Source organism: Pleurodeles waltl, chromosome 5, assembly GCF_031143425.1.
Source record: "Pleurodeles waltl isolate 20211129_DDA chromosome 5, aPleWal1.hap1.20221129, whole genome shotgun sequence".
NCBI lineage: Eukaryota > Metazoa > Chordata > Amphibia > Caudata > Salamandridae > Pleurodeles > Pleurodeles waltl.
Window position 1 is genome coordinate 371,150,348 of NC_090444.1, and position 23,048 is coordinate 371,173,395.

At 41.8% G+C, this 23,048-nt stretch overlaps 1 protein-coding gene across 1 annotated transcript in view; it reads right to left on the minus strand.

Moving 5' to 3' along the window:
* BTBD3 (BTB domain containing 3) overlaps positions 1-12,003 on the minus strand; it is an 89,240-nt gene extending 77,237 nt beyond the window's left edge. Inside the window, exon 1 of the mRNA XM_069234113.1 lies at positions 11,796-12,003. The gene's annotated coding sequence lies outside the window, so the exon portion shown is untranslated. The remainder of the gene's footprint in view (positions 1-11,795) is intronic.
* Positions 12,004-23,048: the final 11,045 nt, after the last annotated feature.

Genomic DNA, 23,048 nt, shown 5'->3' on the forward strand with positions numbered 1-23,048 from the left:
CTCAAAAACCTAGCATAACAGTCTATTGAAGCTGAATTTCCCAAGGAGGTGTGTCTCGTGCTTGAGGTGTATCCACTGGGCTTTAGTTATATACAAACCATCATACTGTACTATGCTTTATTTTATCATTTAGGCCATTACATTTCTGGGAGGTGATCTTCAAGGCAGGTGTCCTAGATGTTATTTTACTAGGAGTCATCTGAGCCAGGTGTCTAAAGTTTGAGGTCCCACAGATCAATAGCCACAAGGGTGGTTGTGTCAATCCTGCTATGTCACATTATATGCGTGTGTTGTATTGCTATGTCCTATCTATAAACAGAGCCACTGGAATTATTAAGAGGGGAGAATCAAATTACATGGCAGGGGTGACTAATAATACTATGAAACAAGAAAAGGCAAATTATGCAGCATAATGCAGCACAATTTGTGATAGTACTACGTCCTTATTTTGCCATTTTTATACATGATAACACTGTTTGGGGAAAGATTTCACATTGAGGGTATCAATGTAATACCAAAATACAGCAATAAGCAACTGAGAGATGAGCAGTCAAACTTTGAGAGGGGCCTTCCACTGTACAGTAACTGTGTCTTTAGAAATATTTGATCTGTTTGAACTAAAAACATTTTTTGGCAAAATCTTCAGATTATGCAGTCGATGAAGGATTATGCGGCAAATGTGGCAATCCATAATTATGTGGAAAATGCCACAGCCACAGAATCACATAACTCCAGTGACCCTGTCTACAACCCTGCATCTTCGTCTTGAAACCCTTTCACCCTACAATTTTACCCCAGAAGTACCTGTTGGCCATAACTCTAATACAATGCTAAAAAATTTTGGAAACCCCAGGGGAAGTGTGGGTCGATGTGTAAATTGCTGGCTGTACCATCCCCTCTGACTAGGAAACAGCAGCAACAAGCATCACCATAAAACCACTGCCAATGTGAATGTGTTCAGAGCCTCCACGAGGGAGGTCATTATTGGTTCAGATTTATGTTCGAGTCTTTAATTTCTGCGTCGGATTTTGTGGTGTGTGTAGTCGTCTGTCAAGCTTATTCTGGACAAAACCTCAGTTGGTTTGGCCATGCAGCCTTCGCCACCACTGTTGTTCTGTGTCAGTTCCAGCTGCATCTACACTTTGTTCTCTCCTGGGGTCGCCTCAATGGCAAATTCAATCGGGGTAAATATGGAGCAATCATGACAATGTGCAAGTGCCCCTGTCATCAATACCAGTCCCAAGCAGATTTTTGAGTGTCAAAGATAGAGGACTTCACCTGAAAGTTGACATTCAATTTTCCTGGATACATTAGAGTATAATCCAGCTATAATCACTCTCCTCTTTCGCTTTAATGCAATAAAAGAAAGTTGTTACTGCTGAACCAGACATGCATAGTGTGGGAACAGCATAATGCTGCTGGATTCAAAGGTCACCTCACTTGCCCATAATGCTGCCTTAAGAATCTTGAGTCTGTCAATTTAACAAAGCTTTCTTACAGTGACAGACAGGGTGGCGCCCTAGGAGGGGATTGAAAATTAAAGCATGGCAGCCCTTTTCTATCACAAAACAGTTAATACATTCCTCAACTGGAAACCATACCTTCTAACATGTTGTGATTGACTGCACAGGGTTAGTGCTTTCATCTCCCTCTGGTAAACTCAAATTCTGAGACTGTTTCTATGTGCCTGCCCTTCTGCATCTTCGCTTCTTTTCTTCAATACATTTCGAGGCAACTGAAAAGTGAGCCAGTGTGTCTCAGGGTCTGAAGGGAAGCTTCAGCTATTGAGGCCAGTTCTTTTACCTCTGCAATCCTGTCATCCACATTACAGAGATCTTGTCTGATCAAAGAAACATCCAGGTGGACCAAGTATATTTTGCAATCAGTGATGTTTGGGACTCTTATGGTCAGTAAGATAATTTGCATTGTAGTGACGGCAACATTAGTCTCACCTGCTACCAGTGTCGTTGGGTGTTCTGCTGCTTCGCCTGAGATTGATTTAGTGTATTTTTCCATGTTAGTTTGTTGTGAGGCAGAGGGCCCTTTTGCTGCAGTGATTAGCTATTAACTCAGACAGGTACCTTGGGGCTGGTCTCCAGTTGTTACAGTGTATGGATCTCACGTTTCAAGCTCTGTCCACATGAATGGAGGGGATATTTGAGGTTACAGCTTGTTTACCAAGGACGTTCTCATAGGTGACCTATGTCCTTGAGAAATAGTCACCTAAATGAATTCTGATCTAGAAGACCGTCTCAGTGAGCAGTCTGCAAAACGTTTGAGGACCGCTTCTCTTTGACTCAACCTACAGCCCTTGTTTAGTGATTGGAGGGCATTGTGGCAGGCCACATTAAACAACCCTTTTTCAAAAATGAGTACATGCAGCATTCATGACACCAGTCTCAAATACGGGCAAGGGGTAGGATGGATGTCATAATCCTGTAGCAGCAGCCTGGTGGAATAAATGGGAGCCCAGCAGCCAATTTGTTAAAACTCTGGGCTTCGGGCCAGCTGTTCTGTTTCTTTTGTCAAGGCCCCAGAGCAGCTCTAACTCACTCACCTACAGCAATTTTGCCTCACTATTTAACCATAATGTTGAGCCCCTGTCAGGGGTTGCCATGTCAAGACTGATGCCATGCTTATTATTATTAATTAGGTGTTTAAAGATGTATACAAGGTTTGGGGTGAAAGCTCATCGGATTGCATCTACCACCTTGGCATGCCAGACGGCACCCCTGTTCTGGTTTTCTTAAGCTGGTCACAAACAGATTTCATTTTAACTTGTCTAATGGGATAAAACACTTGCAGCAGAGATCCTGGAGTATCCAACTAATTCTAGGGTATGTAAACAGTCAAAAAACTCATGGTGGTTCATTTACTTTTTGGAGAGATCTATGTGCCCTCTTATCACAGGTTTGACATCATAAGTTTGCACAGATGGTTACTGTGCCAGGTGCAAAGCACAAAGTGTAACATGCAGGTCACTGATCGGACAGAAAAGCTCAGTCGGTTACTGCTTTTGCTAGAGGGATCATCCTTGGTTTACCTGTAGGTCACATGTTCTAATCTTTGTGAGATTAATTACTGGGTTATAAACCTGCATCAAGGAGTTTTTTGCAGACTGCAATAGGTGCAGAGCAATACTAGTTTTTTATCTCAATCTTTGATTATTCTAAGGTTAATATAAGCCTCCTTTGGGTAGTAATTAAGACTATAATAAAAGCATAAAGTAAATGGCTGGTAGTGTAATTACTGAAGTACGCATATATCTGAACGCTTTACTGTGCATGCATTTCTCGTACAGTATCTGGAAAAGTCAAAAGCCTATCTCCAAATCATAACTCATCTCAAGCTTAGTGACATGCTAAGTATCTTTGCTTCCTCAACCTTGCTTCCAGGCCATGATGAGACTCGAACCAATTACATGTCAACCAACTTTTATGTGGGGCATTTGTGCTGGGCTCAACTGGAAGTGAAAACAAGAGGCATTCCTCACTCCTTGGGAGTTGCTTCTCTGAATGGAAAACATGCAAAGTGTGCACTGCTGAATTTGTCCCAGTGTCTGCAAACTGTACCGGGACACAGCATGTTGGGATGGACTGAATCTGGATCAACAATAGCTTCCAGGTCTCAGTATCCATTCAGTCTGTGACCTCAGACTAGGACGGGACTATATATGCAAAATACAGATAACTGCGTATTGAATCATACGTAATGCAGAAATACATTTGGGGCTTACTTATTCTGACAAGTTTCATGCATGCTTTAGCACTATCACTCTCCTTCAAGAGTATTAAGTAAGAACAACACAAGGGCTCACTTATTTAAATAAGGTGCAAAAATCAAATAAAAAAAAAACTATTTACAAAGAGTGGCTGGATGAACTGAATGTTGCAGGAAAGAGAAAATGGGCTTTACGGGAAACGTCAGGTACCCTCAAAATTGGAAAGTGGGTACAGTTTCAGAGTTGCTCCTTTCAGGGCAACTCTGACCAACAGTGTTTCCAGGGTAGTCTTCCAGACCCAGAGAAATTAAGAATCACACCGCTTTAGTGTAGAGGTGGGAAAGCCGGCAAATTTATACAAAGCTGAGCCAGGACTATGACTTGAAACCTACAACCAAAGAAGAACCACTGAGCGAGTAAATACCTTGTATGATTTGATTTCTCCAACGTTTTCTGAAAACCACTGGATGGGAAAGAACACAACTATCTCACAAAGACTGCGAGCAGACATGTTAGAGACTAGTGGCCTGTTTAAGAGTTCAGTGGACTGGTTACCCCACCATAAATGTAATGGATATCTTGTCCGCCGTATTATAAGTGCCAATGAATATAAAGTACTTGTAATACGGCAACTGAGATATCCGTCAAATTTGTGACAGAGGAACCCGTCCGTCGAACTCTAAATAAGGGTCTAAATATTTACAGACCAAGCATGGGCTATGCTTAGTTTACAATGCAGGGCAGACAACTTTCATATCACTCTACAGCCAAAACAAACTTTGCTTTGATAGAGAGAATTCTTACTGCAGTGCAGATGGCCATATTGAAAGAATGGCTGTTGGCACAAGGGGAACTAATAATTATAGTCTCTCACATTCCTACTATAGAAGCAGCAACAAAAGCAAGTATTCCTAAAGCTCACGCTCTACACCTGCGTTTGGTAAAGTGGGGCTCCCCATTAAGTGCAGCTGATGTAACATTCAAGTACAATCCAACTCTCTGCGTGCAACAATTTCCACATTATACACAAGAAGTACCACAGACACCTAATATTTTACCTATTAAGAGCTACAAGAGCATGTTCTACACAGTCTGTGGTTGATACTACACAGAAATACTCTGCAGCTTACACTGCAGTACATGGATTTATTATTATTATTATTTTTTAAACTGCAACCTCAAACTGCTGTATACACACTAAAATGTCAAGTGATTGCACTGCACAGCTCTCAGAAATGTAGGCCTTGTTGCTTGTACTAGAGAAAGCTGATCTGTCAATTTCCACACTAACAGTACTGGATTGTTCCTTCTGTGTGCAAGGGTACAGTGCTGTCTCAGCACATTAGCAAATGAACTGATTCAAAGATTCAAAAGGGAAATAAATAAAACTAAACAGCTGTGAGGAACAGTGGCTTTCTTAAGAGATAAGCTTTCATTGGTCCATGTCCAACATACAATGCCACGTAAAAATGAAGGAATTTACGCTAAAGGGAACTGTGCAGTCAACCTGGCCACAAAAGCAGATGTACATACCTTCAAGGTGGCTGTGGTAACCAAATCTCAACCTAAGGTATTTTGGCAGTGATTCAAGCAATAGCTAAGGGAGGGAAGTCACATGACAGCTTTCCCTTTAAGTATTTCTACAATGTCACATAAGAAAACACTCTGATGGTATCTACACCCAGACTGGAAGACAGACATTTTCCTAACAAGCAGGTTAAGTCAGACCTAATAAAGGCAGCTCATGAAGGGTTAGCATCTGCCCATGCTAGCAAGAGTGCCACAGTAGCCATGCTACAGCAAAGGTACTGGTGGCCACATATTCCTAAACATACAAATAATTATGTGAGACTAATATTTGCCAACAAACAAAACTTCTACTGTTTCAAGACAAACGCGGAGTCCCATTACTATCGCCAATCATGCATTTGGGTAATTTTCCTCGTTCCTATCAGACCAGTCATGTCAGTAAACTAACAGAGGCACACATAGGTTGCTGTTGATTCGTGCTCCAGATTTCTGTAAGGCCACAAAGAAACACTGATTTTTGATCAGTCATAAAAGCCTTGCAGTGCTTAGTAGCAATGGGAGCCGTTCATACCTTTCATTTAGACAACGGTTCTGCGTTCACCGCAATGGAGCTTAGGGATGCTATATCTGCTCTGGGAGTATGTCTGCAATATTTGCACCTGTTTCACCCAAAAAGCAATTGGTTTACAGAGTGCACAAATGGTGGGCTCAAACAAGCCATGATGGCTAGCGTTTTAAGTATAAAATTGAGTTGCCTACATAATCTATATGGAGTTCAGAAAGCATTAAATAATTTGCCTGGAGGAGTACGGGGAGGTCAGACTATTTGAGAGGTTCTTTGGAGAATCTATGCATGCACCTGATCTTGATAGTCCTGGAAAGGTAGTGGAAGGAAAAAGTATGACCTGGAGAACTGTTTAATGGTCTTGAAGAATGTCCAAGAGGTCAGAGACAAGCTATCTAATTTGAAGCATTCGGACTCTGCGACCCGTGAAGTTAAGGTTTTTATAGCTGCTGACGGTGGTGCTCCAAAGCAGGAGAGCCTGTTCATGAAATTATCCCTGATAAGCAAGTATTTGGCCCATCTTACTGACATCCAGTTCTTTGGGTAGAAGGCACACCAACTGTAAACCTGCCTCATTCAAAGAAAAAACAGGGAGGTGTCCATAGATAACCTTAAAAAGCATTAAGGGGACAATTCTGTTCAGCAGAATCCCTTGACAACAAAGTGCCTTCAGAGTGGAACCTTACAGCCACTCCCAAATCTGAAAGGACTACGCCTAGAAGAGTACAGTCATACTGAAATCTAAAGTCCCATTCCGGGGAATGTTTATCCAGCTTTACACCAAGTACTGGATTTCATGGAGGAATGTGATGCTGTGATTAAAGAAATTCCAACCATCGCAACTATTGCTGTAGTTTAATATGAGCTGCCCCTGAGCTAACATCCACAAGGATGTTACCACTTATATTTTAGCAGAATGAATCTGCTGTAGATTTTGATTTAGGCGACATGCCAACAGGTACCACAGTTGTTAAATGCCACTGATAGCTTTCTGTTTACCACCGCCTGTTGGAAATTTACCTTTTCTGCATGGTCACCCAAGATTTTTTAATGTTTGCTGGATTCAACATTTAGGCTGGCTGTAGAACTTGGAGCACTTTATCCCTGCCAACCAGTGGTAAAATGCATGTACTCCTCCTTTCTGATTTGTTGGAATTGGCATACTCCTACATTTAAGTCCCTAGTATATAGTATAAAATGCACCCAGGGCCTACACGTTAAACACCACTAGTGTACTGCAGCAATAATTGTGCCATCCACTACAGTAGCAACACAAACATGGCAGCAGGCATATCTGTGTAGCCTGGCAGTAGCAGTGTAAAAAACTGCAATCTGACCTGCCAACATGAACCATTTTGACAGATCAAAACCTCCCTTTTAAATATTAATAAGTCACCCATGTGTAGGCCTTGTGGCTCACCAGGCAGGGTGCAATGTATATAAAAGCTCCAGAGGGCTTAACTATCCTATTCAGAAAACTATGGCCCCCGTTAAAAGCCTAATATTGTATCTCAGAAATGGCACTAGCTGGAAAAATATTCACACAACTATTTAACTATTTTTAAAAATTAAATTCAATGATGGAGTCATGTTTTTAATAAATAGTAAAGCAACTTTTAGAAAGTTACCCTTTTCCTGCCTGAAGATCTTGGAGACTAAATTTGCCTTTGCTCTCCCACTTTTAGCAGCCAGTAATTAGCATCTGATTTGTGTGAAATGTCTTCCAGGAGCAAACAATGAGCTGACCTGAATGGGTAGATACGACTCCTCGGAACCAGACAGAATATGCAGAGTATAGATGTGAGCATCTTTTTTGACACTTAACATTGATTCACACTCAAAAGGAAGGTTAACTGGATGCCAGAATAATTCTTGTATATCACTATCTGGTTGATGCAATTTCCGTTTGTTCTACTAGACTTCGGTCTCTGAGTTTATTGTGGGTACAGTGACTGTCCCAAACTGGATTTTAGTGCAAGATGTGGGAAGCTGTTAGATGTGGGAGGACTCTAGGGTTACCATAGTACACTTTCCACACACATTCCTGGCCCTCAGAGCCCAAGTTTGAAGTGGCCAAAGACTTTCCCCAACTTCAAAATGCCCAAAGAGGGTAGGGCCGTTTATATCCCAATGCATTTATCGGTCGGCTTTGCAGAACCTCATTCGTCTGCGGCCAAAAAAATAGCACTGTTGGAATAAAAAGAAAACCATTACAAACAAAAACAGTTAAAAATAGGCAGTAAAATATGTCATTCGGAGAACACTAGAACAAATTAATGGGCTAAGTGGAAAGAGATTCCTTGAGGATATTTTGGAAGTTTTATTAAATGCTCGACAGCTCCCAGAGGGCTCTGATCTCAGAAAGGGGGGCACTGTACCATGGGTAGCATAATAAAGAGGTCCTGGCAAGAGGGGAGGAAGCTTTGTGTACATTTTGATGTTACTGGCAGAGCAGGTCCTGAGCCAGGCAAGTGAAATTCAACAATGATGACGTATATGTACACAAACAGTTCTCTCTGCCAGCAGCCATATGTTGCTTGGAGGCCCGCAATGGGCAAGACGCCTAAAAACGTATATGTCAACCACATTCAAAAAGTAAGAGTTTGTGTAATGTTTCACGTGCAAAATAGTTCTAGCATTTGTCAAATTCATGTGAAATTATGTGAAATGAACTTGTACCTTATACTGTGTGAAAATTGAATGCGAATCCATGCTTTATGTATGAATATCACGATAGCAACAGATTGATTTTTAACAAAAGCAGGTTTACAGCTCCTGCATATCATTTTCTGCTTCAAACAAATTTGAAAATTACAAAATACTTTCATCTAAAAAAGGGAAGAAATAAAAAAAATTCATCTAATGTGAAATCTGTAGATTTCACAGGATTTAGCCATCATAATGAGAGAGCGTAGTTTATGTAATCTATATTAACAAGAAATGTTTATGAAATAGTGTGTGATAATACCACTTAGAAACTGTATTAATGTATTTTGTTTAAACGTGCACTTGAAATGTGACCACGGGGAGTGGCCGCCAATGTATACGTAGACTAATAAAAATAACTAAATGTTTATGAATTATTATACTGAATAAGTTTTATACTAATTATTATGTTACTAAAGTTATGCTAAATCAATTCGTAGGCCTTAAGTTAGCATGAGCCGAAGCTTAGCTGCCTGGCTTTCATATTAAATGTGGTTCTCTAAACATGCAGTGTGCTGACTAGCAAAAGGACATGACCTCTTGTATTCTTCAAACTAGAAGCTGAATGTAACCATAGTAGGTCCGTTCTCAGGAAATTCATAATTGCTTGTAGAAATGTTATAGCCAAAATGCAACAGTCTAGATTAATTTAATGTACAAGGTCACTTAAACCAGTACAGACAATGGAGCTACTGACCGAAGATGTGCAAAGAATTACAGAAGGATGAAATCATACCGGACATTCTACCTCTGAAGATGTCAATCATGTGGACCAATAAAAAGTATGAGAACTGATGCGGGGTGAAAGATTTAATTACATAATCCATTTTCAATTGGATAGAGATAGTGGGGTGCAACTCTTTAGCCAATTGGATTTTAAGGGAATGTACAACGAAAGGGGATACACATCCCTGTCACCAGGAAGTAAAGGGGAACGGAGGGGTATGACAGGGAGCCTCTAGAATTAGTTAGGGAGATGTTATTGATTTTATCCAGAAAATATGTCACTCTGTTTGGTGACTTATTGGTTTACTTAAACCATCCTCTTTCTTAGATTGTCCATTTTACACTTTACCTCCTTATGAGGGAAGTGCCCTTTTTGCCCAGAGCTGAATTCCTGATTGATGGCGAATCGACTGATGTCCTGAAGACGAAGATTGAACCTGAGTGCTGACCCAAACCCTGGAGGGTAACTATGACAATGGAATTGTAATTTTCTGTTTGCTTTTCCTTTCTAGGTACCAACTGCTTACTTTTGACAGAGGCCATCGCTAGATGTTTTCCAAATTGGTGTTCTAAATTGTTTTGCATGAAGCCCAACATGCTAATGCTAATCAGTGGTTAGGACAGGTGTTCACTAAACTGACGCAAATAGACAAAATGACTGAATCTATGTTTTGTTGAACTGATGCACTAATGACATTCTACTAAAGTTGATCTATGTTGACGCTGTGTTATGTTCTAATAATTGCGTTCCTTGCCTTGGTGAAGTCTTATTCAAGTTGCCAGATTATGACAATGCTATTATGTTTCTTGGTTTTGAGATTAACACATCTGCTTTTAGAATTATAACTAATAGGGAATAAAACTCATAAAATTCTACTAAACTGGTGTGGTTATTCATGACTACAAGGTCATGGTGGTGTCTCGGGTTGATTAATGTCTTTGACTAAAGTGAAATGCATTGTGGTAATAAATATTGATGACATTATTGGTGTATTTATTGATTAGCTATCTCATCCTAAGGTGTCTCTCAACTGGGTCAAAAGATTTGTCGGCCTAAAACGAGTCCTAATGTGTAATAAATTATCATAGAGGGACGCGTTAGCAATAATACAAAATGTTGTCTTGACATTGCATGAACACACTTTCCAGGGATGCTTTTAGGTCCCAGTTCAGTCATAAGACAGAACAAGCGAGATCGCTCTGTGAAAAAAGATAAAAAGAAGTCCACAAACCGGACAGAAAACAGCGAGCCTCGTATGTTTTCAGTACTTCGTCGCTGCGCTCGAGGTGGGCTAACCATCGGGAAAGGCATGACGTGTGCATGCCTTCCACTAATGAAAGCAAGCAGATTTTAAAAGGCAAGCCCACAAACCAATGAAAGACACTGACGTGACATGGACGGGGCTCCGAGCCCTTTTCTAACAACTGAAGCGTCTCGCAAGCGATACGCATGCACAAGCGCATGCAATGCAGGCTCGACCCTAAAAAGGACTTAGAGGGGGAGCAATGGAGGAAGCATAGACGAGCAACTCTACACCATAGAGAGGAAGCATACAACACTGGGGGGGGGGGTAGAGGACGCAACAGAGGAGCTGGGGTGGGATAGGAAAAGGTAATATGTTTCTTTAAAAACAAAAACAAAATGGTGGTGGGGGAGTAACAGACAGGTGGAGGGTTGACAACAGAGAATGCAGGGATGTTAAGGAGAAACAACTAATTTGCAGAGATCAAGATGCACACTCCATTGGAATTATGGAAAAAAGAAAAAAATAGGACTTTGAATGTAAACGGTACAAGGGTTACATTTATCCAGTCAGAAACACTGCTACTTCCAGTTAAAAGACAAGCAGAAAAAATAAGTCACTGAATGAGAAGTAAGTCTATGCAATATATGAGAAAGCCAAACATTCGTGAGCAACGGGGCTAACCACAGACCTACACTAAGTACTGGTATTATACTCAATAAATCATTCGACAACTAACAGCTAAAATGACAACTAAGCAAGCATTGGCAGCCAACAGGTCGCACCTTCAGAAGGTGATGCTTTTTATAGTTAATCATTTCAAAATATCCTACTCAAGAACTGGCTGGTTTGTTGTTTGCACTCATCGATCCAAACCCACCTATAACTTCAGTGTTCAAAATACCGATAAGTCCACCTTCCTTCAAAACAAGCAAATGACTTGTTTAAGGCAACTAAAACATATACTTAACACGACTTCACAAATTACAACATTTTCCTTAATCAGGACAACATCCTTTACGGAATGAAAACCGAAAATATTGTTAACGGGCTATAGCGATATACGTTTAGCGAAGGCCAATGCCAGCTGTAAATGGAAAACAAAACTTAGTTCAAAGCCGCTCAAATAGTTCCCACACTCCTAATACTGCGAGATTCGAGCTTTAAGTTTGTGCAAACGAACGCACCTCGCTGGGCTAAAAAACGATGTATATATTGCAAAATTAAGAAAATATGCTTTTACCACATTAAGTCAAGGTATAAAACTGTTGGTATCTGAGTTTGAAATAGAAAAACTGCTTACCACGCCCACTATTACTGCGAAGAGCCAATCAAGTCAACCAGTAGGAGGATCAACGAGTCCACAAAGACAGCACAGTTAGACCGCCAGCTCATGTAATGTTTAAAGCACTCTCCGCTATTTACAACCAACATTCCTAAACTGAATAAGTCCGAAATCCGTTGTCAGTTGACTTTTTTAACATACATTTGACCGTAATGTTAGTGCTTCCGGGTCGCATGATGGCCAATCTTATTTGGTTGTACAGTTTCTGGAACTGGGAGGGAATAGTAACCTCTGAGGTGAACTATGATTGGACAATAAGTAACACTTTAACCAATCCAAATACACCGCACATAATACAAAGAGCCCGAGTCCGCATATATTCCTAGAGGAGTATGTACGCTGGCTGGCATGACGATTGTCTGAGATGAAAGCAGTTAACGTTGCTGGTATTCAATTTCAAGCCGGGCTGGGGCAAATGGTTAGGTTTCGCTGCTGCTACCCACAGTACTGAGGCTGATGGGGAGGGGAGCACAATAAACACCGGGAGGTAACAGTGTAGAGTGATTTAGATAGTCGTTTACATAGAAATAGGACTAAATATTGACAATGCTCTGACCAGTACTAATATCCTATACATATATCAGATGCCAGGCCGTTTTTTGGCTGTTTAGGGCAGTTCACGCTTAGGCCCTCATATCTTTTTGACCACATAAGGTACCCATACCAAATTTAAGTCCTTTTTTCCAACATCCTAGGGATTCTAGAGGTACCCAGAGTTTGTGGGTTCCCTGGAGGAAACCAAGAAATTAGCCAAACTACAGCGAAAAGTTATTTTTTTCCCCTTAAAAATGGGACAAAAGGCTTGTGTTTATTTTCCCCTGAAAATGGCATCAACAAAGGGTTTGCAGGGTTAAAATAACCATCTTCCCAGCTTTCAGGAACAAGCAGACTTGAATCCGATAACCCCATTTTGAAACACAATTTTGGAATTTTACTGGAACATACCCCATTTTTACATTTTTGGTGTGCTTTCAGCCTCCTTCCAGTTAGTGCCAGAAATGGATGTGAAACTAATGCTGGATCCTGGACAGCTAAACATTTCTGAGAGGTAGACTAAATTCTGAATTCAGCAATGAGTCATTTGTGTAGATCCTTCAAGGTTTTCCTACAGAAAGTAACAACTAAAATTAAAAATATTGAAATTGAGGTGAAAAAAAGAGCCATTTCTGTCCATGTTTTCTTCTATAACTTTTTCCAGCTATGGCAGATTTTTTAAAAGCAATATACTGTTACGTCTGCTGGACTCTTCTGGTTACGGGGATACATAGGGCTTGTAGGTGCATCAAGAACCCTAGGTACCCAGCGCCATTAAAGGAGCTACACCTTGCAATGGACTTTCATTGTATACTTCGTATACAGCAAATCTTTTGGTGAAATATAAAGAGTGAAAAATAGGTATCAAGGAAACCTTTGTATTTACAAAATGGGTATAAAATGAGGTGTTGAGAGCAGTGGTTATTTGCACATCTCTGAATTCTGGGGTCCCCATACTAGCATGTGAATTACGGGGGAATTTCTCAAATAGACGTCTTTTTTTACACACATTTGGAAGGAAAAAATATAGAGAAGGACAAGGGGGCAGTAACACTTGTTGTTCCATTCTGTGTTCCCCCAAGTCGCCTGATACCTCACTTGCTTGGGTAGGCCTAATGCTCGTGAGAGGAAAAGCAACTTAGACACATCAACTTTTTACATTGACAACTGACGTGTTTTTTTGGAAAGTGCCTTGCTGTGGATTTTGGTCTCTAGCTCAGCCGGCACCCAGGAAAACCTACCAAACCTATGCATTTTTTAAAACTAGACATCTAGGGGAACCCAGGATGGGGTAACTTGTGGTGCCCTCACCAGGTTCTGTTACCCAGAATCCTTTGTAAACCCCATAATTTGGCAAAAAAACACTTTCTCCTCACATTTCGGTGATAGAAAGTTCTGGAATATGAGAGGAGTCACATATTTCCTTCTACCCAGCATTCACCCAAGTCTCTCGATGAAAATGGTACCTCACCTGTGTGGGTAGGTCTAGTGCCCGCAGCAGGAAATGCCCCAAAACACTACATGGACACATCAACATTATCAAATACAAAACAACTTGTTTTTGCAGGGGGCATCTGTGTTTTTGGTCCTGGGCTCAGCAGCCATCCAGGGAAACCTACCAAACCCAGGCATTTCTGAAAACTAGACACCCGAGGGAGTCCATGGAGGTGTGACTCAGGTGGATCCCCCAGGGTTTTCTTAAACAGAATCCTTAGCAAACCTCAAATTTAGCTAAAAAGTCACATTTTCCCCACATTTCTGTGTGGGATCACTGCACTGGCACACATTTCCTACCACCCAATGTTCCCCTCAGTCTCTTGATAAAAGTGATACCACACCTCTGTAGGTGGGCCAAGTACCTGTGACAGGGAAGAGCTAAAAACATGTTGAAATTGAGGGAGGAACCAAAGCTTGCTCAGTAGGGCAGTAGTTTGAAAAAATAAATGTTTTTAGGCTAACAAGTGGGACAGAATTTTATCGGTATGGATGTAACAATGCGGGGTGGTAGGAATTTTGTGGATTCCTGATGGTTCTGGAAGGTTCCATCACCAAAATGTGGGAAAAACTGGTGATTTCAAGCAAAGTTGGAGGTTTGCAGGGCATTGTGGGTAAGAAAATGGTGCGGGGTGCATGTGAAGCACGCCACACTGGACTCACCCAGATGTTTAGTATTCAGATATGTCTAAGTCTCCTAGATTTTTCTACGTGGCAGTGTCCTAAAGTCCAAACAATGCAGTCCTCACCATTCCAAGTGGGATGATTTTGAGAGTTGGACAAGCTCTCATGGCCCATATGTAAAACCAAAACCGAAAATAATCAAATGCCCTCTTGCTTGCCGTTGAGATAAGATATTTTAGTGTGCGGGGAGAAAGCTGAAAGACTGTTACCCCCTTCAGTTGGGGTGGGGGCATAACTTTGCCCATACTGGTTGGTAGCCACCAACCCACATTTTTTTTTTTTTTTTAATTCACAGTGGGCTTTCTCATCGGATCATGGCTTCCAGTGCGATGGAGGCAACCTCTGATGAGGTCAGCGCGCGATTGTGCGACGTCATTAGACGTCTCGGGGGTGGGGGGCTACAGGGGATCATCCTTGCCCCTAGGCCCATGGGGGGAGCACTAGCGCTCCATCCACGGGCCTGGTGCAGGACTTAACGGTTACATCCCCAGCACCGAGCGATGCTGCAGAGGACGTAACCGCTACATCCAAGGCACCGAAGGGGTTAAAGACTCCCTTTCTGAAGCTTTCTCAAAAGCAGGGGGTTTGTGATCTGGCTTAGACAATGGGCTCCACAGAGACTAATTCATCCCTTGTTAACTCATGCTAGGCAGCAACAACTGCGCCCTAGGTGTGATGAGTGAGCTGTATAAACGTTAGCCTTCAGAGCACATTTCGAAATATGTGTGCTCTCCCAACCCTTACTCAAAATGGGAACATGTACTTATTTTTTTCAAATGGGTTGAGACGCCAGGACAATCCTTAATAACCTGGACTGTCTGGGCAAACCTGGGATGCCTGGTCTCCCTGTAACAGCAGTAGCAGTGTGGCAATTAGAAGATCAAGAAACAAACAGTGTGAGCCAAGATTGGGGTCTGGCTTGACTGCAAAGAGCAAAGCAGTAGCTGGACGAACAAATGATTGTGCATGTAAATGGTATATTAAACATCCCATAAAAGACATGATAACGACTCTTTTATAATAAATACATTTTTTTCTTGAACACCTGGGTATTTCTATAGTTTTTTGTATATTTTAAACATACTAGTTTTTTGATTCTGTACTTTTCCCTATCCCCAGTACCATGACGCACTGCTGTGAGGGAACAAGAGATTTCAGTTGTCATTAGCACTGTATATGTGGTCATTGCTTTTGTATTCAGGTTAAGATTATTTTGTATAAACCCACTGACGTTGTGCTCCCTCTCGTTCTCTTGCATGACTGACTGAGCGGTGTAAATCTCTTATCAGATTTTGGTGTGCCTTCTGGACCAGTTTTTCTGTGAAGCACTCTAAAAGACAACTCCAGTTTTTCTTTCATATAGAACTCATTTGGTCCTACAAGACAGGGATGGTTGATTTATTTTCAGATTATAAGTCATACAGAAATCAAATAAGATAGTCAACATCAATTAATCAGTACATCAGAGTGCAGAGCTTAGAATCAATCAAAGAAATCAGTAAAGTTCAGGTCAGCAAAATACAGTGTGCATAAATGGCAGCATAATCTGACATGAATTCACCTCTAAGGTCAGTAAGAAAGCGCTCTCTAACACACCAAAAACGTATGTCCTTTCATACTATTCCAAGCAAAGGATTTCACTCATTCAAGCTCTTTAGGCATCATGTAAGTTCTCATAGGACATACTTTTAAAAAATAGGACAAGGGCGCCTCTCTCATATTTGAATGAAAAAAGTCAGTTACAAAACAGAATGCTTTTGCTAGGTCTCACTTTAGCTGCTTGTTATTGAAAGCCTATTGTGTGCAATACCAGCGCTTTCAGTCAGTTTCTGCTCATGGCTTGTTGACTTTCCTGTCTATCTCATTTACATGCTTCTTATTTGATGGCTTTCCTTCCTTTTCTTGTGTTGGTCCCTCACCTGTAACATGGTTCATTTACATTGTTTAAGATTGGATGAGTTGTGTTCTTCCACTGTTTCAGGGAACTACTTTCTTTCAGCATCATATGTAAGTGCATATGTTTTATTGCTCTCCCCTATGTGTGCTTTTCCTCCTCACATCACTCCCTCAGCTCATCCATTGGTTCCCCGTCCCTTCCTGTGTAGCTCACCTTTGTTTTTTTTGGCTTTTTCGAAAGACACTCTAACACACTTCCTTATCATTGCTCCCTACTGGTCAACCAAACCACCCCCTTTACCCTCACTGTGTTCTCACAATTGCTCTCTGATGCACAGCAGTGTTCAGTTGTTGTTGCCTCTGCTCCTCGTTGCTCCTCTGCTCTTCCCTGTCCCATTTTTTATTATTTGTATTATTTTTGTTTTTGGATGGCTCAGCAGCTGCAATTTGCTGCAGAGCCGCCCTTTTCCCTGTAATACTTTTTATTTCTGGCCCACATCTAATGACATTTCCTTGCTGTGATTGTTTTGACCCAGCCTTCTGGCTGTGACTCTGGTTAGATGTTTTCTGGTTTTGAAGAGTTCCTTGCTGACGTGGATTTTGGCTGTCTTTGGCCTTTGAATACATATCATACCTCTTTGTACCTTTCAGGATGATTGAGTCCCGCTTGCTCATTTGTCCTCTTGTAGTCAAAAGGCTGCATTGCCAGTGGAGGTAAGGCAAATGCCTGTTAGGTAGGACGGGGATTCTTTCTTGATTAGCACAGTGGCCCACACCACCAACTCCAAAGCACAGGGGTCTCTGCCCAACTTCCTCTGCCAACTCTGCATCATCAATTAAGCTGTACAGATAGGAGCATAGATGATTTTTCATCCTGCTGTAAGAAAGAAGTGCTTATGCAAAGCTGAAAGAGGTAATTGAGACCTCCGTCCTTATCTGTCCTTGCAGTAATATTTCTAGGGTGACCATGTCAGAAAGGAGAAGTAGGGTAGTGACTTTGCATAAGCATTTCAGAAGCATTGCACAGTTGCCTGAAGGCCTTTTGTAGGCCTTAAATAGGTTACATTGCAAAAAGGGTTTGCTTATGAATGCATTTCATAATATTAACACAGCTGCTTTGCTTTATTCTCTGCCAGCAGCCCAGGCTGAATTTGTTTTGAGAGCGTCCTGGCCAATGGCTAGGGTACATAGCTTTGAAGCCGCTGGGCAGCCTTGTACAGTGTGAGCAGAGTTGTCTATAAAGAGCTAGATGGGTTTTAAAATAAATAGGAGGCGGTGGGAGTTGCAGTGCAGCACAATATATTAAATGCAGCTTGAGAAGCACTCGCATGGAAAGAATAAAAAATGATTGTGAACCTCTATAGGCCCTAGGGGAGGAGTCTCAAAGTCTATAATGCAGCCTTGCCCAGCATTTGGAAATCACCAGATTGATGTAATGCTGAGTTTAGCCCTGTCTTTACCCTGTCATGTCTCCCCTTGTTATTTAGTTGTGTCCATTAATCTATTGCAGGTTTTAAACCCTCATTATGATCAGCCGTAATTATTCCCCTGCCCTGGATTTACAATTACCAGAGGTCCTGGTAATTCCTCGACCAGGAAACAAATATTAATTTTGAGTTTCTGGGCTATAACATTTGGATATCAATCTTACCGTGTTACTTTCAACATGTTCTCCCCCTTAGTGTCCCTCCCAGAGACATTGCCTGCTTGAAGCTGACAAGATCTCTCAGTAGACTACAACAAAGAGGTACTTCCACCAAACATATTATCCCGATGAGCCTGACATCTCCCAGGCCCATCCAAGGTAATTTAAGGTACAGTGGCCGACTGCAGAACGGCAGAAAGATGCTTGAATGAATGCTCCTTTTGAGGCAGTTATGGAGACGGATAGTCATGTGGTTACCTTTTTGAAAGCCAATTTCCAGAGAAAGCGGTTGAGTGGTTGTAAATATCAAGAGTCTAAAGTGCCAGTGTATGCCTATTATGAAAGGCTTATGCAAGTCTGTAAGAAATTGGGTTATTGGTTGAGGGGGTAAAAATCCTATTAAAGCAACAACCACAATTCGTGTCAAGGTGTACCACTAAAGTAACCTCTGCTTCACCCTCTGGTAGCTTGGCACGAAATAAGGTAGACTTAACTTGGAGGCAAAGTATTTATGCAGCGCACAAACAGTAACAAAGTGAAAACACAAGAAAAATCCCCAAACAATTTAGAAAGATAGAATACATTATAATAAATAAAATGATACTAGAGTGATAAAAATCTATTTAGTAGAACCGGAGATATTGTATTTTAATTGTTTAAGTTAAAATAGCTCCAAGGAGCAGAAAGCTTTAACTGTGGGTTTATGGTCATGCTGGACCCGGACAAAGTCTTAAGTTCGGGTCGACCACTGTGGAGCGCAAGCCGGGCACTGGACCATGTCCAGCCCGCTGAGTATTGTACCTTATGTCCTTGGTGCAAGGTCTGCATGGCGTTGCTTTGTGAGACTTCGCATCATCCAACGTTGCTTCCAATAAAGCTCTGCAGCAAAGCTTTGCACCTCTTGAAGTCAGTTCGTTGAAGCTTTCAGCTGAGTGCCATAGCTTTGTGGGGCTTTATGTCGGTTCCGATGAAGTTTTGAGCTGTCCGGCAAAGCTTTGTATTTTCTTCACACTGGATTTGATGGAACCTTCCACTAAGCAAGGAGGAGTGCTCTCTGATGTCAGCCAAGGGACCAGGACCTGGGGAGGCACCTCTTGGAGATCAGACACTCACTCCAGCAGAGGCCAACAGGGCTCAGGGAGGTCTTGTTGCAAGTCCAGTCAAGTCCAGTGCTGCAGGTCAGCTGGGCAGCTGTAGGGAGACCTCTGGACCTTGTGTGTCCCTGTAGTTTAGAACAGGAGGTCAGCCAACTGACCCTTGGAGTCACTCAGGTTAGCCTGGGATGAAGGGAGCAGGTCCCGTATTCCTTCTCACAGAGCAGAGCAGGCCTTAATCAGCAGGGCAGTCGTCTGCGGAACAAGACAGGCCTCAAGCAGCAGGACTCTCCTCTGTTAGCAGCAGGGCAGGTCTCTGAGGAACAAGGTAATTCTCAAGCTGCAGGACAGTGTTCGTGGAAACAAGGAAGTCTTTCTGTCATGTCCACAGGTCCCTGAGTGCACTGGAGAGGTGTTCGGCGGGTCCAGCATTTATACCTGGTTCCAGCTTTTGAAGTGGGAGGATTGTCTAGGTTGCTCCTACATTTGGTTCTGGTTTCCCTGTCAAAGCTCCAAGAAGTCTGCGGTGATGAAAGACTAATGTCAAGTTCTTTTTTGTGTGATTTAGAGGCTGCCCTTTGAAATGTAAGTGGTACAGGGAACAGCTCCGCTCCTAGCCATCGTGGCAGGATAGCCCTTCCTGCCAACACTTAGTCCCCCTATGTGTCACTGTCTGGAAGGAATGCACAAATGCCAACAGGTAAGTGATTCACAGTCATGTGACTCCTGGGCACTGGCAGTAGGCACCTAAGTGTAACAGAGGAAAATGGCAACTTTCTAAAAGTGGCATTTTCACAATTGTGACTTAACATCTGACTTTAACATTAAAGTTGATTTTAAATTACAATTCATTTCAACCCAAACATATTTGTACCTGCTCTCAATCAAAGGATAGCACATTAAATATGAGGGAATTCAGTGTTATCCTATGGGAGTGGTAGGCCTTACAGAAGTGAAAAACGAATTTAGGAGTTTTCACTACCAGGACATGTAAAACTAAAAAACACATGCCCTACTTTTTTAATACAGTCCTCCTTGCTGTGTGGGCCTTAGGAGTGACATATATTTTAAAAAGGGAGGTTTAGGCCTGCCAAAGGCTTTATTTTATTGGGTTGAAATGGGAGTTTAAAACTACACTACAGGCTGCAATGCTGGGCCTGAGACTTGTTGAAAGTGCTACTTTAGTGGGTGGCACAATGAGTGCTGCAGGCCCAATAGTAGCATTTCATTTAGATGCCCTGAGTACATGCAGTACCCATTTACCAGAGACTTAAAAGTAGATTAAAAGTGCCAATTAGGTGCAGGCTAAATTTCCCATGTATTAAGGAGAGAGAGCACAGGCACTTTAACATCGTTTAGCAGTGGTAAAGAGTCTTAACACCAACAAAAACAAATTCAGAAAAGGAGGGGGTGAAGGCAACACGGTTTGGGACAGACTCTGCAGAGAGATCCCAGTCTAACAAAGTCTTTCACCAGCATAGTGATGTTAAAAACCCTGTGCATGGAAATCTTAGCAATTTTATTTCTAAGTTTGTTCTTGGTTTGCACCTGGTGATTATCTTGCAAATTCAGCAGAATCTGAGTTGTTGGCAGTTAAAGCCCTTGGATGAGATGCCGCAACATGCATATTATTGCAGCAATGAATTGGGAGTGAGGCTGAAGAAAATTGAAGAGAAATTCATGTTGGCACAAACAAAATCAGCACAGAAGAAATTTAAGAATGGTCCATACACAACAAATTCCACTAATAGTTCTGATGTTGGTAATGGAATGGAGGGAGTTAGATATCCAGATTGAGGTCAGATGATACAGAATGGGAATGGTGTCCCATAGAGCAGAGGATGAGGGATGCCTGTTGATTTGAATTCCAGAATGGACTTAGCTATGTTGAAAAAGACAATGCTGTTTTATTATTGTAGCAAGTTGGGTCATTTGAAGAGGGAGTGTAGGTTGAATCCAAATGGAATGCAGTTTGATGGTCAAGCGCCTAATATGAATGTTATGTCATCTCAGAATAGAATATGAAAATGCCAAGACTTCCAAACTGTAACATACCCCAAGCCCAGGTACTGTAGCATAATTTGAATAATGTGAGTGTCGGAACCCCTTTCAGAGGACCACAGGGGCTACTGGATACATCTGTGGTGATTGCAGACTTTTACTCCTGATGTGCTGCAGCCCGACCTACTATGGATCCTGAGCAACTGGACCAAGTACACCATCTGCACTTGACTCTCAGTGGTACCCGTGGATGAGCAGCCAAAGTCTCCCTTGGGTGGCGAGATACAGTTAAGTGAACACAATTCATAGCTCAAAGTTCACACAGTAAGAAAGATAAACCAATGGCCAGTGAAATACTTACTTTTGTAAGAAATAGAAACATTTATTACGCTACACATGCAAAGGAATAAGGAACTTTTATGAGTAATCTCAAACCCCTTGAGGTTAAGGCACTAGTCGTCAGGCAAATCACTGTCCCACCCTGTACCTCATAAGGTGGTCCAAGTTATTCCCCATTCACTCATGGCCGCCTCCAAGGAATGCTTACTGGTAGACTGTACTCAAGAGTTCCCCTTTGATGTCTTAGGGTTTAGTCAAACCTGTCTATGGTGCTCACTCCCTCCAACTCTCTCCTCTTCCTCACAGGGCACACTCATCTTGGCAAGCAGGTGGGTGCTTCTGGGCAGGTGATCTTGGTTTCCCTGGGTGATGTCCCTCACCCATCAGGAAGATAGCCAGCCTTGGCCCCAGTCCTGGTCACTGGCGGAAGTCTTGTAGAGCTTCTACTCCTCACATATCCCATCTGGCTGTTTGGCAGATGACAAAGTTTGAGGTCTCAAACTCCCCTAATATCCAATTTCTAGACAGCAAAATTAGCTTTAGGGGCTGAGTCTTTGAAGTTTTATGTTAAGGGTTCTGCTTCTTGTGAAGTGTACACTTCTCTTTTTCTTCTTTCCACTTGATATATTGCATATTTTCATGGCATTGTACTCTGGGATGATGATATGACATATGTTACATGATTGCACTGTCTTGTAAATAGCTTGCCTATAGGGAAGAGGGGAAAGAGGGTAACAAAAAAAAGGCAGGGGGTGGATGGAGGTGCCTGGCTGGTGACATAGTGTGTAACTATAGTTGGGTGTGGATGTTGGCTAATCAGGAGGACCCAGTGTCACAAACAAAATAACCCACATCCAAATTTATGCTGTATATAAAGAGTCAAGAACAACTGTTAAGAACCACGAAGATTTTGTGTATTTAGAATATTTCTCAATATCTTTCTATATTCCTAAATTCATTAAAAAAAAGTACATCATTGTTAAAGCATAATAATTTAACAATAGAGAACCCTCTCCCCTCACTCACTATGACATATTACACTTGCAGCCTTCATACATACCACTCATATCCGTATACATCATACTATCATCCAATAAAACTTTTTGGGGAAAATGCCTCCTGTTAGAAATGGGGTCTTTGGTTGACAGGTTACCCCCTGTTCAAGCAAGGACCCTCACTCTAGTCAGGGTAAAAGAGAATCACCCTCAGCTAACCCCTGCTTACCCCCTTGGTAGCTTGGCAGAGCAGTAGGCTTAACTTCAGAGTGCTAGGTGTAAAGTATTTGTACCAACGCACACAGTAACTTAATGAAAACACTACAAAATGACACAACACCGGTTTAGAAAAATAGGAAATATTTATCTAAACAAAACAAGACCAAAACGACAAAAAATCCACCATACACAAGTCAAGTTATCAATAAAAACGCAAAAAGAGTCTTTAAGTAGTTTTAAACACACACTAGCGCTGCTAGAGTGAAAATGTACCTGGTGCCTGTCAAAAATAACCCCGCACGGGCGGGTG